We start from the raw sequence: 6,000 nt of genomic DNA on the forward strand, positions 1-6,000 counted from the left end.
ATGTGTCACTGTGAATCCTGGGTATTAGAGCAGACAGGTTACATGTAATAATCCAGCTGTCCTGCTAGTTTCTGCTGTGCCTCCTAGAGTCTGACACAACCTCTTCTGGCTACCGGGAATCTGTGCTCTGCAGGGAGATAGCCTAAACACTACTATCCTCCCTGTCACGGTTAACACCGTGCTGCCAACAATTTGTCACGGATCCCACCAATCTGTCACGGTTCACGGGGAGGGGATACCTTTATCATCCCCACCACTCACACCAATTTGTCACGAACAGGGGTTTTTTGGTTGCCCCTGGTTCCTTCTGAAGGGGATTTATCTATATACCACTTCCTAGTTCCGTTTTGGAACTTGCTCTCTGGCGCCCACCTTATCCTCAGGTCAGACTAGGTATTGCACCTAGGGTAACCAGAAAGGCTGCCTGCTATGTACTGGGTAATGGACACGCTGCAGCGAGGGCGATATAACTACTCCCACTCAGGCAGGAACAATAATTATCAACGCCATCGCTACACAGATTTCCAAATGCACAGAACAAGGTATGCTGCCACCAGCTCCATTTTCCTAAGAATTAACAGGTCTGGAGCCAACCCAAATCAGTAGCGTAATTCACTTCAGAGGACGCGACAGTTCGTTTAGAGCAGGAAGAGACAAGCTAATAATTTTATATTTTACTCCATAAAAAGGTAGAACTACACACTTCACAAGCAATGATTGCATAGAGTTACCTAACGAGGTACGAAGTGACACGTAGGGCAGTGGATAAAAGTATTATTGATCTTTATTGAAACAATATTTTTTAAAATCACATAACATGAAAAGACAGGATGATGGAATAAATTGGACCTCCTGGTCTCCATTACGCCCCTCTGGTTTGAAGAAGCTGCAAGGTGAAACGGCGCTCGTCGGGCGCGGGATGGGACCCTCCTCCCACACCCTGCATCATCTCCCCCTCTCCTTCTCAAGTAATAATTCACAGCCTATTGATCGGTTTTTCACGTCTTGTGTGGCCTTTTTTTCATATGTACTAACTTCTCAGACGCTAGACTTTATGGCCACTTAGTGACCATCTCTAAATTGTCTGATACCAGTTTCCTTTCCTATAGGAAACATACACTTTTTCTACTTTTAGACCACCCCTGATTTGATTAGAAGTATGACATAAGCTGTGTTATATGTATGGTCATTTCCTGAGAAAAGGGTGTTCATTAATATATCCTGCTACTTATTACTCTTCATTTTATTTGATATAGGACTGCATTAATTAAAAAAAGGGGGTTTTCCCTTCCCAAGAGACATTATTTATGTCCACCCATATGCTAAGTCCATTCAAATTTCCTATAGGGATACTATACCTAACACAGATACAGTGGGGCAAAAAAGTATTTAGTCAGTCAGCAATAGTGCAAGTTCCACCACTTAAAAAGATGAGAGGCGTCTGTAATTTACATCATAGGTAGACCTCAACTATGGGAGACAAACTGAGAAAAAAAATCCAGAAAATCACATTGTCTGTTTTTTTAACATTTTATTTGCATATTATGGTGGAAAATAAGTATTTGGTCAGAAACAAACAATCAAGATTTCTGGCTCTCACAGACCTGTAACTTCTTCTTTAAGAGTCTCCTCTTTCCTCCACTCATTACCTGTAGTAATGGCACCTGTTTAAACTTGTTATCAGTATAAAAAGACACCTGTGCACACCCTCAAACAGTCTGACTCCAAACTCCACTATGGTGAAGACCAAAGAGCTGTCAAAGGACACCGGAAACAAAATTGTAGCCCTGCACCAGGCTGGGAAGACTGAATCTGCAATAGCCAACCAGCTTGGAGTGAAGAAATCAACAGTGGGAGCAATAATTAGAAAATGGAAGACATACAAGACCACTGATAATCTCCCTCGATCTGGGGCTCCACGCAAAATCCCACCCCGTGGGGTCAGAATGATCACAAGAACGGTGAGCAAAAATCCCAGAACCACGCGGGGGGACCTAGTGAATGAACTGCAGAAAGCTGGGACCAATGTAACAAGGCCTACCATAAGTAACACACTACGCCACCATGGACTCAGATCCTGCAGTGCCAGACGTGTCCCACTGCTTAAGCCAGTACATGTCCGGGCCCGTCTGAAGTTTGCTAGAGAGCATTTGGATGATCCAGAGGAGTTTTGGGAGAATGTCCTATGGTCTGATGAAACCAAACTGGAACTGTTTGGTAGAAACACAACTTGTCGTGTTTGGAGGAAAAAGAATACTGAGTTGCATCCATCAAACACCATACCTACTGTAAAGCATGGTGGTGGAAACATCATGCTTTGGGGCTGTTTCTCTGCAAAGGGGCCAGGACGACTGATCCGGGTACATGAAAGAATGAATGGGGCCATGTATCGTGAGATTTTGAGTGCAAACCTCCTTCCATCAGCAAGGCCATTGAAGATGAAACGTGGCTGGGTCTTTCAACATGACAATGATCCAAAGCACACCGCCAGGGCAACGAAGGAGTGGCTTCGTAAGAAGCATTTCAAGGTCCTGGAGTGGCCTAGCCAGTCTCCAGATCTCAACCCTATAGAAAAGCTTTGGAGGGAGTTGAAAGTCCGTGTTGCCAAGCGAAAAGCCAAAAACATCACTGCTCTAGAGGAGATCTGCATGGAGGAATGGGCCAACATACCAACAACAATGTGTGGCAACCTTGTGAAGACTTACAGAAAACGTTTGACCTCTGTCATTGCCAACAAAGGATATATTACAAAGTATTGAGATGAAATTTTGTTTCTGACCAAATACTTATTTTCCACCATAATATGCAAATAAAATGATAAAAAAAACAGACAATGTGATTTTCTGGACTTTTTTTTTCTGTTTGTCTCCCATAGTTGAGGTCTACCTATGATGTAAATTACAGACGCCTCTCATCTTTTTAAGTGGTGGAACTTGCACTATTGCTGACTGACTAAATACTTTTTTGCCCCACTGTATATTGTACATATTCACTTTAAAAATCCTTTGCTGTGTCACATCCTGATCCTTTTTTGGAGGTCTAATTTATTCTATCATCCTGTCTTTTAATGTTACGTGAAAAATATTGTTTCAATAAAGATCAATAATACTTTTATCCACTGCCCTACGTGTCACTTCGTACCTCGTTAGGTAACTCTATGCAAGCATCCATGATTGAAGTGCTGTTTATTTGCCTTTAAAAATATTTGGATTATGGGATTAACTTCATAAGCTATGCAAAGAGCAAAAAGTGATAAATATCCCGTATAGATGTATAACGGTAGATACTGCAATGCTAGTTATGGAAAAATTGTCTCTTGTCTCTCCATAAAAAGGTAGGCAGTGTTTACAAAGTATAAAAGATACTATAAAGAAGACAAAATCATGTGTACATTACAGATTACAAATAAAAAAGGGATTAACATTGTAAAACACTTACATAGCGTTCAGATCATTTCAGCTTGTGACTGGCCGCGTGCTATGGAGGAGAAAGGGCTTCCATATATCCAGATGCATCATACAGTACAGACCAAAAGTCTGTCTCATCAAGAGAATGCCAAGAGTGTGCAAAGCAGTCATCAAAGCAAAAGGTGGCTTCTAGGAAGAACCTAGAATATAAGACATATTTTCAGTTGTTTCAAACTTTTTTTGTTAAGTATATAATTCCACATGCGTTAATTCATAGTTTTGTTGCCTTCATTGTGAATGTACAATTTTCTTAGTCATGAAAATACAGAAACATCTTTGAATGAGAAGGTGTGTCCAAACTTTTGGTCTGTACTGTACATCTGCACAGCAACAAGACCCTGGACAGAAGACACTCCCAGAATGCTGGTCTCAGTAAGTTATTCTAGCCCAGACCCAGGCACTCCCCCTGAGGTGACATCACTTAGAAGCTGAAACCTCCTCTTTACTTACAGCTATGGTAACTATTTTTATGCATAGCTTGCTGTGTGAACCTCGCATATGTACGACACCATGCCCATGAGGTTCCCCACATCAGGGGCGTTCCTTTAAGTGTAAATGCGGAGCGATTACCTGAACTGCTTACTGAGAAATCCGCACTTTGCACTCGTTGCATTTAGCTACTCGCGCTTCCAGTGAGTGATAGTTCTATCGATGGACATCCGGAATATATAATTCTTATAACCCTAGTGTGGATCGGTGTCAATATATATCACTCTAATAGAACAATTGAAGCTCCTAGCTTCTATATACCAGTTTCAGCCAGTACCAGTTGGGAGGAGGAAATAAGTAGTTTTCGCAGAGCCTGGTATTTGCAACTAAAAGCAATAAAAATTCTTCTGGGAGGAGGAAATGAGGGTTTTAGGATTCACACACACAGCAGGCAAAGTGAGAAGGGGGGTCGGAATGGCCCACAGTGTGTGTCTACTCAGCTTTAAGGGACATCAAATACCTTATGTTCCTGACACTACCCTGGTGTCACTCTCCTGTGATTTGCTCTCCTGCACTCTCACTAAACACTGTTCTTTCTCTCGTACTCTCTCAATCCGGGAGCTGCAGTGTCTCAGGTTGCACGGCCCCTAACACGTCTCTCTGCCTCAGACTGCTCCAGTCTGCTGTCAGGCACTAACTGTCTGACTTTCCCTCCAGACCAGAATGTATATATAGGGAAGTTCCCCTTAAACCAGGTTTAAAGCTCCCCCTTTTGGCCTGGAGTGTGAACATGTTGTTTGGTTGTGGTTACCTGATAGAAGACATCTTCGCTTGCTTCCAAACGTGACATCACTCTCCCCGTGAGGAAAGCAATGCCACTGTAGCAACCAGGACCCTGAGGTGTTACAAATACATTAGTAATAGAGTAACCTGCAGTTTAAAAAAAACATGCAGCTAATAAACCACTATAGAGCCATATGATGGCAAATGCCAATGCTGCATATGTGCCCGTAATAAAAAGAATTTATAACATTGTGTAGAACCAACACCCTGTGCCTAATACATGTTACCTGGGTCTGCGCTGTCTCCATACATGAGATGCCCATTGGCACACTACAACTCCCAACTCCCTCTTAAGGGGTCTTAGATGGCCACGATTCCACCTCAGAAGGTAATTGGTGGCTGTTGGCTTGCGATAATTGCTTGTTGTGATCAAATAGCCATTCTCATGTCTTTGGACAAGGACAACAAGGAACGCTAAACACGATCGTTTTACTTCATACGTGAAGTCCCAGGTCATCATGTTGAGTCCTTTCATGAAGTCCCCAAACTCTCGGTGCCCCTCCATATGACAAACATGTAATCTATATAGCGTAGCCATAATGCCACCCTATCCTCGGGGGCATGTGATATTTCACTGAACACACCTTTTTCTTCCCACCAGCCTAGGAGCAGATTAGCATAAGTGGGGGCACAGGGGCTCCCCATTGATGTGCCACTAAGCTGGTGGAAGTTTTTGTTGTCGAACAGGAACATGTTATTAACAAGACGGAATTCAAGGCCCTTAAAGTGAAGTTGTTATGTCTTTTATATTGGCAGCCTCTTGTTTGTAAGTAATGGTCCACAGCCAATAGGCCTTCATTATGGGGAAAAGATGAAAACTGTGCCTCAACATTTATACTCCCCCAAATCATGTCTGGTCTAGACATAACGTTCAGCCTTCTGAGGAGATCGATTGTATCAGGCACGTACGAGTTTTGGGCCACAACAAATGGTCTTAGGACCCGATCAAGGTATATACCGAGATTCTGTGCCACAATAGGTCTGTCTTTCAGAGGGTTTAGACCCTTGTGGATTTGCAGCAGGCAATAAAATGTGACCATTACCGGGTAGATAGGGGTCAGGAAATCTTATTTATTGCTATCAAGCACCCCAGATTCATACCCTTCATTGACCATGTTTATTAGATCCCTAAGTAACTCGTTTGTTAGATTTTGTGGTAATATCTCATATCTAGCAGTTAGAGACATAGGAATTTGTGTTCTGGTGTGTTCATGACAACTACGTTGTCGGGGTTTTATCGTAATGGTGTGGTCCTTTTCAA

The sequence above is a fragment of the Ranitomeya imitator genome, chromosome 7, assembly GCF_032444005.1.
Source record: "Ranitomeya imitator isolate aRanImi1 chromosome 7, aRanImi1.pri, whole genome shotgun sequence".
Lineage (NCBI taxonomy): Eukaryota > Metazoa > Chordata > Amphibia > Anura > Dendrobatidae > Ranitomeya > Ranitomeya imitator.